We start from the raw sequence: 14,370 nt of genomic DNA on the forward strand, positions 1-14,370 counted from the left end.
GGAAAACGCATTGTAAAACCACTGACGAACTGACACGACACATAGAAGAAAATCCTTTAAAAACCATCGTCCTACACATTTTGCTTGCACACTAGCACCCTCTGTTATGCATGTTGCGGAGTAGCTTGCATTTGCAGGGTTTTATGCTGTAGGGTTTTGTACATTTGAATGGTTTTATACTGAAAACTCAAAGCAACACTCGCGCGCCGCGGTGTGGCCATGTTGCGAAATATGCTGTTTTGAAAAATGAGTGGTTTTTGATTGGACGATGGAATTATCGCGAGTGTCTCGTCTGTTTGTCTGTGGTAAAACAGAATAAACACGCTAGATCAGTACAAACTAATCGTGTTTACGTGCATTGTCTGCATAAACAAATGATATCATATTGAGAATGACGTTTGAACCATTTTTAATTTGCACGTCGTGCAAACCAACGGGGTTCAAATTAAAAAGTGTTCAGATTAAAAACGGTCAAACGAACGGGGGTCCACGGTACATCATACTAAATTAGATATTTTAATTGAAATAACATATTCGAAATGAGTATTTTCTAACCATTTCCTTCAATAAAATGAGTAGTTTCCACCCATTATTCTAGTTAATTAAACTGAGTAGAAACTACTTTGTTTTGACAAAATGCCCGGTTACTAAAAAATGAGTAGTTTCCACCCATTTATCCAAGTAAATAAAACTGAGCAAAAACTACGCATTTTGGAGAAAATGTATGCCTACTCATTTTTGAGTGACAGCACCTTTACTCATTTTTGCGTACCCACGGTTTTTCCGAAACTGAGTAGTTTTTTACTCAATTTTGAGTAGCCGAGGTTGAGCGTGTATACGGCCCAAAACAAACATCTGTCATTGCTGATTTTTGCTTTGTTTTGATCGTTTCAAACTGCCATTTGGAACTGATTGAAGTATCAAGCATCAAATCATAAACACAGAAAGTTGCAGGAGCGAAATTTAAAATTGTTTGCGATATGTTGTGTTGTTATGCTGCGATCAGAGCTGCCATAAATACAGATATTTGTGCATGCATAAATTTGGGACCCTACCGTTTTTTCCGGAGTATTTAATTTTCTCGATCTAATCTTTTAAATACAGCCTGAATTCGTTAATTGGGCCACGACTGCACTCCAGCTGATTCGCTAATTGGGCCGACTGACAGTTGTTAGAAATTTCTAAACTCGAAAATTCCATACAATTTTGACATTCAGGTTGTCACATAGCCCAATTAGCGAACACCCAATTAACGAACCGCCCAATTAATGAACCACCAATTAAAGAAACTTTGCTGTAACATAAATAGTTTATGGACTACTTTAAAATTCAGGCACATCAGTAGAGCCAGAAATCACAGCAACTGAACTAATTGATGGGTCCCAAATTTACGCATGCACAAATATCTGTATTTGTGGCAGCTCTGGCTGCGATCGACATGTTAGCTGCAAAAACATGGACGCCTGCCAGCCTCCTGCACATGACAGATAATTGTCATTCCAATTTTGACATTGTCGCCACTCTGTATATATCTACGGGGTGAAGTGGCTGTCAAATTCAAACATTTTCGATGTCCCACGCATAGGTACCAAACTGGTAATTTTGACAGGAACCAAAATATTTGCTGGGAATTCCCCTTTACCGAGGACCATTTGAAAGTTGCTCTCTTCACTCCTACATGAGAAAGAGATAGCAACACACCATGCCCTTGGTATATATAGTCACTCTACACGCTCAACCTCGGCTACTCAAAATTGAGTAAAAAACTACTCAGTTTCGGAAAAACCGTGGGTACGCAAAAATGAGTAAAGGTGCTGTCACTCAAAAATGAGTAGGCATACATTTTCTCCAAAATGCGTAGTTTTTGCTCAGTTTTATTTACTTGGATAAATGGGTGGAAACTACTCATTTTTGAGTAACCGGGCATTTTGTCAAAACAGAGTAGTTTCTACTCAGTTTAATTAACTAGAATAATGGGTGGAAACTACTCATTTTATTGAAGGAAATGGTTAGAAAATACTCATTTTGAATATGTTATTTCAATTAAAATATCTAATTTAGTATGATGTATTATTATGAATATTTATTTGTAATTAATTTGTAAATTAATGTAATGCATTACGAACATCGGAAAAAGTTTCACATTATTTGAACTTAAGTTTTGAGTTTGCCCTCATTCTACCGTTTTCAATCCGAATTTCGTTTTCTTTATCTCGTTTCAAAGATATGACCCAAAACTGGCACCTAAAGTAAGTTGAGGAATATTTTGTTGACTAATGGCCACTTCAGCGTCGGTTTCGGAACATCCGGTAACTGTTTCGGGTGACATTTTTGACGTAGGACTACGTCTTTGTTTACATATACTGGGTAGCAATTTGTGAAAACGAAAATAGAAGTGTAACGTTTTAATGAATCTTTCAAATGATATTGTCAATTGCAAGGAAAATTGTCCAATTAATCAGTGCGCAATCGCTCATAAAAGTGCTATTTTAGCTTAAATCGTTTCAGTCTCTTAGGCGTACTTATTGCTTGGAAGATAACGAAAAAGTGCGCCGAAGACACCGAAACGATTTAAGCTAAAATAGCACTTTTATGAGCGATATCGCACTTTGGATGGTACAATTTTCCTTGCAATTGACAATAATAACTACTAAACTACTGAATGAAACCGAACCGGGATTTCTGTCTATCTGTCTGTCTGTTCGTATGTTCCTTATATACTCGGAAACTACTAAGCCGTTCGGCGTGAAAATTTGCATTTAGGGGTTCTTGGGGCCAAGAAAGGTTCTTATGATAATTAGAGAACCGTATCTCTCCTAATACGGGGTGCTCTCATACAAATGAAACACAAATTTTTGCATAACTAGGGAACTTATCAAGCAAATGGATCCAACTATGACATGTGCGGGGTTTTGGAGGCAAGAAATTTTTCTATGGTGAATTGAGACCCCTCATCTTTTTAAGAGGGGGCTCCCATACTAATAAAATACAAATTTCCTCTTAACACAGACATAACTCTTATAAGAAAAATCAACAATAATTATCGTACCTAACATATAGCCTGAACACTAGCACCATCTATGATCGACATTCCCAAATATCAAATAGCAACATGGGTATCCATCGAAGTAGCAAGTATTTTTTATGGGGAATTCCACTTCTTTCGTCAAAAAGCACCAATTTGACCAAAACGGAGACATTCCCAATTAACCTAAATTTGAAATGACGGTTTAATCGGTACGAAGAATGGAAAACGAGTGTTATGTCTGTTTGTCTGTGCTCTTAACTTGAGGACTAATCAAGCAAATGGAAACAAATTTGTCCTGTGGGGGGTTTAGGAGGCAATACTTTTTGACGTAGGACTACGTCTTTGTTTACTATACTGGTAGCACTGGTAGTCAGATGCTATACATTAGTTGAACTTGTAAACTACTACTACTACTTGTAACTACTTGTAAACAAAAATGTTTCTCGTGACGTGATTTTGCGGCTGCCGTGCGGGAATGGGATAAGCAATTGCAACAAAATATGTTGGAATGATAGCGTAAACCGAAGATATCAGATGGCTCTGCAACATGTAGGCTGACTGCCTTTTCCCTGAGAGGGCCAGGCTAAAATACTCAGCAGGTTGCTATAGGCATTTCCTTGCAGCATGGAGGATTTCGTCACTTCACAACTTAACTTATCAATTTAATAATTTTTGCAACAAGTATGAGTATGAGTTGCTATTAAAAAATGTGATGTGATTTCATTATTTTTTCGTGCATGAAAATCTTACGTAAGAAATGATTAAACTCCCTCCCCCCATCATGCCTGGAAACAAGCAGTTGTTTTACGATTCATTAATAAATTAATAAATTAAATAACTTATGTAGCCTAAAATCATCCCAAACTCGGGAACCGAGGGGCAAGACACTTCATAATATTATCATAATATTAATATATTAGGCTCTATTAAAACCCTATAAATGTATAAATAAATGTAACTTTATAGGGTTTTCGGTTATATTATGGGTGGGAAAGGTATTAAGGTTGGAAAAATATTTCCGTAGGGAAAAGTAATATATTTTCGACAGTGTCTTGCCCCTCGTCGGGAACCGTATATTATACGACTCCAAAATGTTCCTATTGTACATCAGTCTCATTTCATCATTTGTTCCGGGATCGACGCTGAAGTCGCCATTAGTCAACATCAACAAAATATTCCCCAACTTACTTTAGACGCCAGTTTTGGGTCATATATTTTAAACGAGGCAAGTAAAACAAAATTCGGATTGAAAATGGATGAATGAGAGCCAGCTCAAAACTTGGGTCGTTTTCACCCCAATGAATAATGCTCATGAACATGAGGACCACCTACCGGTAGTGTCGTATAAACATGGAGAAACGCTGGCAATGGCTATAGATTGGATAAATTCCAAGATTTTTGAGAAGTAGAAGCTACCAGAGGACTGGATGGAAGGAATGGTTTGTTCCATCTACAAAAAGGGCGATCGGTTCGACTGCTGCTGACCCTAGAAATGAGCGCAAATTCCGCCAATGATCAATTCCAAACAATTCCGGGGCAAAATTTGTGGTAATAACCAAGGTCAGGCTGCAATAGGCCAAGGATACAATATCTTATTCTGCTCCCTGAAAATAGAAAGACGTACCAACTACTAAAGATGTGTAAGAATAAAAAAACAAAAGTAGTAAAGTAGTTGCTTAATAAACCAATACATACATAAAGAAATGATGAGAGTGCATTCATTGCAAAGCTTGGTTAATAAATAATGCATATAAATTATTATTGATATTCGTGTGCAATAATTGATGTATTCGAAATTGATGCAAGATTACAGAGGTGGGCACTGCTAATCAGCTAACCGCGAACTAGCTACGGCATAGTGCGTTCGTCAGGTTTCAAATGGGTTAGTAGTTTTGTTAGCTTGGTATAATAGGTTTTTATAATCTTATGAACGCATAAGGTAAATGGTAAAAGATGGTAAATGGTTGGATAAAGCGCAAAACAGATCCCATAGTTGTGCTTAGCCTCCTATCCCTACGTCCACGTGATACCAGCCGAAATACGAGCTACCTCAGCGGAGATCCGGTAACCAACCCCGGTAGAAACAGAGGTCGTATACCAACAGGGAAGGAGGCACAGTGTTGTCTCGACACTTTAAGATGGCAACCCCATCACGAGACTTGGTAGCGTAGGCCTTAGTACCGTCTAGTAGTGTCTAAATCTAAAAAACTAAGAGTCAAGAAAATTGTACTCAGAACATTCGGCATAGACAAAGGCGACGAAATAAGGACATGCAATGGAATCTTGGTACTGCAACTGCAACTGGAACTGCAGATCGTTAAATTTCGTTCGGTGGCGACAGAGTGCTACTCGATCAGTTAGAACCCCGATATTTTAGCATCGTGGCACTGCAGGACTGTCGCAAAGGCGAAAAGGTATGCAGGGTCCGTGGCGGCAACGTACAATTTTACCAGAGCGTCGGAGCGACCAACGAGCTGGGAACGGGCTTCGTAGTGATGGGCAAAATGGAGGATCATAAACATGTATTGTCCACACGAAGGTAGACCCGACGACGAGAAGGAAGCGCTCTATGCGCACCTCTAGGCAACGTACGAGAGCTGCTCACCACGGGACATCAAGATCGTCATCGGGGATATGAACGCCCAGGTCGGCAAGGAAGCAATGTTTAGACACAGAGAATAGACATTCAAGCAAAAGATCCCCACTAGGATAAAGCTTATGTCAAATTAGTTGAGAAACTATACAGATTTTGTCGCTAAAGACGCATAAAATTCTACAATAAACTCACAACAACTAGCTTCTGGCGCTATTGTCACGCTTATATATACTAGCGCCTGAGGAGCCAAAGGTTATCAGTGTGCAAATCAAAAGAGTCATTTAGTTGGGAAACTATAGTCTCTGTGCTATAGTGGTGGTGACGCTAGCACACGCTATGTCCGAAGGTACTTATTATTTAATTTACATACACTTCAGATTTCTCTTCACAGGATTCACAATCCCCCTTGCAGTGACACGCAGTGAAAAATGAGTATTTTCGAAAATCTGAGAAAAATGGAGCAGCGTCACTGCAAGGGGGATTGATCAATCCGTACAAAACTTTGAGAAAATGAATGTGGGGTCGAAATGAGCAATTATCCCAAATTTGGTTGAAATCGGAGGTGGTGGAATACAACGGATATGATCACTAGAGAGGGGGTGACCCCTAAATGACCTTAAAAATTGAATTTTGCAAAAAACCTAAGATAAAATATTTTAAGACCTTCATTGAATTAATTGTTTTGACTAATACTAACATCCTGTGAAGAGAAATCTGTGGGGCATGCCGGTTAAATAATAAGTACCTTCGGACATAGCGTGTAGCATATTAGGTGTTTTAATTTGAAATTTTGTCCGAGAATTCCCGAAAAATTTGAAAGAGTCTAAAATTACTCGAGTTCGATTGGTTGTTGAGTTACGCAAAAATTTCTGTTTTATTTGTATGAGAGTCCTTATCTCCCTACCACAGGGGTAAGGGGTCTCAAACAATCATAAAAAAATCCTGCCTCCAAAACCCCCCAAATGCCAAATTTGGTTCCATTTGCTTGATTAGTTCTTGAGTTATGAGGAAATTTGTATTTCATTTATATAGGAGCCCCACCCCTCCTCAAGTTGGGAGGGGTCCCAATTCACCATAGGAAAAATTCTTGCCTCCAAAAATCTTCACATGCCAAATTTGGTTCCATTTGCTTGATTAGCTCTCGAGTTATGAGCAAATTTGTATTTCATTTGTATGGAAGCCCCCCCTCTTAAAGGGGAGAGAGGTCATAATTCCCCTTCTAAAGAGGGGAGGGGTCTCAATTCACCATAGAAAATATCCTTGTCTCCAAAAACACCCACATGTCAAATTTTGTTCCATTTGCTTGATTAGTTCTCGAGTTGCAGAAATTTGTGTTTCATTTGTCTAGGAGCAGATACTCCTCTTAATGGGGGGAGGGATCTCTAACCATCATAAGAATCTTCCCCGGCCCCAAAAACCCCTATATGCAAATTTTCACGTCGATCGATTCAGTAGTTTTCGATTCTATAAGGAACATACGGCCAGACAGACAGAAATCCATTTTTATAGGTATAGATTTGTATGGGAGCCCAACCTCCCCTCTTAGTGGGGTAAGAGATCTCTAACCATCATAAGAACCTTCCCTGGCACCAAAAACCTTTACATGCAAATTTTCACTCCGATCGGTTCAGTAGTTTCCGATTCTATAAGGAACATACGGGCAGACAGAAACCCATTTTTATAGGTATAGATTACCAACAAATGCATATTTAATTTTTATCGTAGAAGCCACTCAAAAATCAAAGCGCAGCCTTCACGGTTTAATTGGCTTTGTAAGCGAATATCGTTTGCCAGACACCCAAATAAGTAAAACTGTTTTTAGTAATCATTATAAAATAGATACGATAATAAGAAAACCGCTTAAATAAACAAGAGATAATTTGACAAAACAGATCTTAAAACATTTAAATCAATCAAAAACTGAATTGCTTTCCATCTGGTTCCTCTCTGACGTCACTGTTCTGGGTCAAATTAAGCAGTGTCGTTTGGCCGACTGGCATATAGGCAACACCTCGCGATATCCTCTGCAGCCTCAATTCATCGCATTTCTACAAAACCGTCATCGCCAATTTAGCCAAAAAAATTCGCTGCTTCAGCATTCCCCTCCGCCGATACGACAGCGGCTTTCTTCTTCTGTTCGGCATTCTCGATTATGAAACGATCTTGTCAGCTTCCCGTTAGGCAACTTGTTACATTTATATCGCTTGGGTAAATTCATTGCCGAAAGTCAAATGAGTAACGGAAATGTGAATTGGCCAGGCTGAAGCCGACTTGCGTGTGTCGAGACGCACAATTAATTGGCTACGAGTAGCGCAGGATTAAGTACAATGGAGAGGAATTCTTGATGCGGCAAGTGCCACCGCGGCTCTCGGCTGGTAAAGAAAAAAGAAAGTTCTGGAAGCCTCCGATAAATTAAATATTTTCAAAATAATAACAAAAATAGGCATGAGATGGAAAAAATGATAAAATTGACCATTGGCGGTCGCGATGCGAGTAAATATAATTGATATAAATAGATAGTTGCATTATTTCCAAAAAAAATTATTTAGTGGAAGCTAATTGGAAGCGTTAACCCATTTAAAACCTAGTGAACACACTATTCGTTAGCTAATTCGCGGTTAGCTGATTAGCGGTGCACACCTCTGCAAAATTAAATTAGTAAAACATAAAAAGTCAAATTTAAAACTATACAATTTACGATTCTGCGTTTAGCACGCAGAACATCGTAGTTATGTGAAATAATTAAGTTCAAAACAATCTCACCGGCACTTACAATACGTTCTCTTGTCCGTTTCATCAGCAGCAGCACATCTATGAATTTGCTGCAGTCCAAAGCAGGTCAAGGTCATCTCCAACAGTAATTAAACAGTCAGCTCTAACCGCTCCAACTCGCGATTTGCACCGAACATCCACCAGCAGTATTTAAAAAGTTTGATGACTCGTGCATCTTGCGTTCACTTTTGTTCACAAAAATAAACCAGTAACTACTTTAAAAAATTTAAAAAAAAAAAACAAACGAGAGCGAACAAGCGTTAAATCAACAACAAATTTTCGCGAAAAAATCTGATTGCGGCAACACTCAATTTTGAGTAGTTTTTGCACAGTGACAATATGCAATTCTACTCATTTTTTGACAGCCCCATACAACGATTAAAAAATGAGTAGTTTCAACTCAGTCACTGAGTAGCCCTGGCTAAGCGTGTATGGAATTTTCGAGTTTAGAAATTTCTAACAACTGTCAGTCGGCCCAATTAGCGAATCAGCTGGAGTGCAGTCGTGGCCCAATTAACGAATTCAGGCTGTACAGCAAAGTTTCGTTAATTGGTGGTTCGTTAATTGGGCGGTTCGTTAATTGGGTGTTCGCTAATTGGGCTATGTGACAACCTGAATGTCAAAATTGTATGGAATTTTCGAGTTTAGAAATTTCTAACAACTGTCAGTCGGCCCAATTAGCGAATCAGCTGGAGTGCAGTCGTGGCCCAATTAACGAATTCAGGCTGTATATGATTTACCTTTGCGCACAACTATATTAAACTGGAAAACGAAATATTTTCTCGGGAAGCACAATATTTTCCAGCAGTTACACCTGATTCTCTACTTACCATTTATAAAATCTCTAGCAGTAAAATGATCTGCGCAAATTCGCTGCTTCGACATTCCTTCCAGTTTTAAAAGCTTATTTCACTTGTTACAGTGGACCCCCGTTCGTTTGAACGATTCCTCATGCAAACTAACGGGGTTAGCTTTTAATTTAAACAACTGGTAACCCTAAAATATGCTGGAACTTGTGTGAACTGGCTGCCCTGTTCTTTATTATTGTTTTGGTGGTTTGATTCAGTTGGCAGTTGCAAGCAGCGAATATTTCATTCTCCGATCAGATTTCTACCATAAAGGCCCAGACACAATGCATACGGATTTTACTACGTTGCGGATATTTGACAGAAAACCCATGGAAAAACTGTCAAATTGCCGCAACGTAGTAAAATTCGTATGCATTGTGTCTGGGCCTTAATCGTTGGGAAAACGCATTGTAAAACCACTGACGAACTGACACGACACATAGAAGAAAATCCTTTAAAAACCATCGTCCTACACATTTTGCTTGCACACTAGCGCCCTCTGTTATGCATGTTGCGGAGTAGCTTGCATTTGCAGGGTTTTATGCTGTAGGGTTTTGTACATTTGAATGGTTTTATACTGAAAACTCAAAGCAACACTCGCGCGCCGCGGTGTGGCCATGTTGCGAAATATGCTGTTTTGAAAAATGAGTGGTTTTTGATTGGACGATGGAATTATCGCGAGTGTCTCGTCTGTTTGTCTGTGGTAAAACAGAATAAACACGCTAGATCAGTACAAACTAATCGTGTTTACGTGCATTGTCTGCATAAACAAATGATATCATATTGAGAATGACGTTTGAACCATTTTTAATTTGCACGTCGTGCAAACCAACGGGGTTCAAATTAAAAAGTGTTCAGATTAAAAACGGTCAAACGAACGGGGGTCCACGGTATACACTTTACAGCCTGAATTCGTTAATTGGGCCACGACTGCACTCCAGCTGATTCGCTAATTGGGCCGACTGACAGTTGTTAGAAATTTCTAAACTCGAAAATTCCATACAATTTTGACATTCAGGTTGTCACATAGCCCAATTAGCGAACACCCAATTAACGAACCGCCCAATTAACGAACCACCAATTAACGAAACTTTGCTGTATGTGTTCATAGCAGATTTTTTGATATTTTTTTTTTTTTGAGTGGTTATAACCCAAATGGTAGATTTTTATTTGATATTTTGATATTAATACCATACGTTCAAAAGTTAGCATCTTTGAAAAACAAGAGTTCAGAAGAATTATTATTATACTTCGCTTTTGAAGAAAAAGGATATCTACAACAAAATGATTAATCTCAAAATTTTACTATTAGTTTGCTTGGCTTCAATTTTGCAATATATCTGAATTAGAAAAAATAACTGAATACAGCCTGAATTCGTTAATTGGGCCACGACTGCACTCCAGCTGATTCGCTAATTGGGCCGACTGACAGTTGTTAGAAATTTCTAAACTCGAAAATTCCATACAATTTTGACATTCAGGTTGTCACATAGCCCAATTAGCGAACACCCAATTAACGAACCGCCCAATTAACGAACCACCAATTAACGAAACTTTGCTGTATAGCATTAGATATGAAAAAGAGAAATTGAACTTTTTCTTAGCTGGCGCTCCTACAGATAATTATTTTTGCATGAAAATCAAAACTTAAGCTTCTTTCGAATGTACTTTCATGAAAAGATAGTCATTAACTTGATCACATCGTTTTTACAATGTTAGAGGGTTAGGAAAACAAGATGAGGAAGAAAAATAGTGCAAAAACTGCGCCATAAACATGCTTGAGAATGGGAAATATGATCGATATGATTTCCAGTGCTTGTCATTTTTGATTTATTTATTAAAACATGATACTTAACATAAGACATCTGTCCTTCAAAATGTCACTAACGAAAACAAATCTTACAAAGTTATTACTGTGCAAAGTTTACTTCCTATTTTTCATATAACATTTCTAAGCTCTAGTATCTATGGATTGAAAAGAGCAGCTATTAATGCGCAAAATTTGTATGAAATTTGTATAAATTTATTTGGACAAATCAACTCACTAGTATTTTGATCCTATACACCACTATACTTATATACTTAAATTAACTGCTTTTCTCCGCTTTTTGCTTTTCGTGTACAATTGTGAGTAACAGCAAGTGAAGAAATCGACAATTAAAATCTCAATCAAATCAAAGAAAAGAAAAAACTTTTCAATTGAATCCCGCAATTTTATATTCGCCACAGATACGTAGTTCGCCTACGACGTGCAGGCTTCATCAGTGTCTTATTTCTAAGCGTATACGTATCTGTCGCGAATAAATATTAAATAGTGGAATTTAGTCGGTAAAAGTTTTTTTCTTTTCTTTTATTTCAGAGTTCGTATTCCACTAAGAGGCTTCAAAAACTTCAGACAATTGACATGTTTCTCACTTTTCTTGAATTTCATTGCAAATTGTCATCACATACACATACACATACATACATACATACATACATACATACATACATACATACATACATACATACATACATACATACATACATACACACATACATACATACATACATTGCACACATTGAATAAAACCAACATTTGATTGATACGTTTTGATTTCACACGTTTTAACGGTTTAATATACGGTGCTTAAGTGTTAAAGTTTGAATAACTTTTGAATGAACCGTCCGATTTTAAATAACTCGGTTTCGTTTGATATATCTCAGCAGTAATTTTCAAATAATAATAATATGTGTGATGTTTTTCATTGAATTAATTCTTATATGTTACAAAAATATGTTTTAAATACTATTTTTTCACATTTCTACATTTCACATTGGAATACAGGTCCAATCGTCATGAAATTTGGGAGTTAAGGGTTTGTAAGGCTCCTCTTTCATATGCAATCAATTTTGTTCAAATCGGTTAAGGGATCTATGAGATAATGAAATCCCATATTTTTCGTATTTTTATACATAACTTTTGAACTAAAAGTCCGATCAGTATGAAATTCAATAGCGACCAATGGGACATCTAGACCTTTCATTTGACACTAAGAACATTAAAATCGGTCCAGCCATCTCCGAGAAAAGTGAGTGAGATTGAAAGCGTTACACACACACACACACACACACACACACACACACACACACACACACACACACACACACACACACACACACACACACACAGACACACACACACACAGACACACACACACAGACACACACACACAGACACACACACAGACACACACACACACAGACACACACACAGACACACACACACACAGACACACAGACACACACACACAGACACACACACACACACACAGACACACACACACACACACACACACACACACACACACAGACACACACACACACACACACACACACACACACACACACACACACACACACACACACACACACACACACACACACACACACACACACACACACACACACACACACACACACACACGGCCGGTGAACGCCCTAACCCAGCGGTTATGGTGCCGATCAAAGCCAGTTTGGTTTTGTACGACCCTATATAGCCATTCAATGGGAGCGGGAACTCTCATCCCTACCTCCACGCGGGGCCGGCTGGGACGCAACCGGGCCTAGGGTCGACCGAATACCAGTCGTTGGTTGCATCCTCGGTTGTGTGCTAACAGGGAGAGGGGGGCACATAGTGCCTACGGGTGGCGTAGTGCAGTGGTGTAAACACGCAAGCATAGCTCAAGTCCCATAAACCAGCTGCAGACGTCGTAGTGTCCTGTTAGAGCTCAGGACTTTAAACCTAAAAGCCAGGTCAGGAGTGCCGAGGGCACATTAGGATCGGTTCCAGGAAGATCCTAATTATGGTATACTGGAAAGGCAGGAAAACGATCGGATTAGACGCTATAGGGCTGACGGCTGTGCTATTCTACTACCTTAGGTAAGGAAGGGTGACACCTTCCCGAAACGGCGAGTAGGCTAATGGTACAGCGGCCATCCGTCCCACTAAAACCGTGGCTGGCCTTTAGGTACGTTCAAAGCTCGTCACTCACGTCCAAGTGCGGTGGTGTAGGCTCAGATGATATATTCCTGACTAACGCTGATAGGATGCTGACGTCTCTATCCCCATGAAGGATAGGGGGGAGTGTCCCTAGCCATGGCCTCCCTGCTTGCATAGATCACCATGGGATCGTAAAGGCTACTACACAAGTACGAGCGGAGATAGCGGCCTAGAGTTGGGACCCAACAGCATGGAGACAGATCCACAAACACCACAACAAGTAGGAGAAAAAGGAGAGGAAGACCCGTTCGCCCGAAGTGCGAAATTACAGCGTTCGCCAACTCGAACCGAGGTTGCTATGGCAAACGCCCAAAGGAGCGAGAAACCCCAAGGAGAACAGCATGTACTGGCCACTGGTAAAAGCAATCTGCAGGTCGTGCAACAAGGACTACCGTATGGCAGATCGAAGCTAGAGGAGGCCAAGAAAGCTGCCGAAGAACTCTACGGCTTTGTTAAGGACAAACACTACGTGAACAAGGAGATCAAGCAGCTGGCGATAAGATTAAAGTCCGCTATTCACGCTGTCGATAAGGAACAGCAGAGCCTGCGAACGAAACTGGAAACGGCTGAAAAAGCGTTGGCAAACGCCAATGAAGCACCACCGATACCGAACCGGGCGGTAGTGAAAGGAAAGGCGAAAGGAAATCCCCAGGGGACAGAATCCGGGTCTCTCTCCACGCCGAAGAGGCCAAGACCTTCGCCAGGAGATGCAAGACCAGAAGGCTCCAAGAAACCTAAGGAGACGCCAGGCGCTAGCAGACAGCTGACTACCGAAGAGGTCACCGAAGAAGACAGCCATGCTCCGTGGCAAGTCGTCGGGAACAAAGGAAACGAAAAAACAAACAGAAGTAGATCCGGTCAACGCAAGTTCATTAAGGGAAGGAATAAAGGCGAAGCGCTAATAGTGAAAGCAAACGGTGACTCGTACGAAGAGGTTCTGCGTGCCATGCGGACAAAGCCGGAACTCAAGGAGCTAGGTGCAAATGTGCAAAAAATTAAACGCACCCGTAATGGCGAGATGATCCTCGAGCTGAAAAAGGACCCGCAAGTTAGTAGCTCCTCTTACAAAGAGCTAACTGAGAGA

Source organism: Sabethes cyaneus, chromosome 1 (assembly GCF_943734655.1).
Source record: "Sabethes cyaneus chromosome 1, idSabCyanKW18_F2, whole genome shotgun sequence".
Taxonomy (NCBI): Eukaryota; Metazoa; Arthropoda; class Insecta; order Diptera; family Culicidae; genus Sabethes; species Sabethes cyaneus.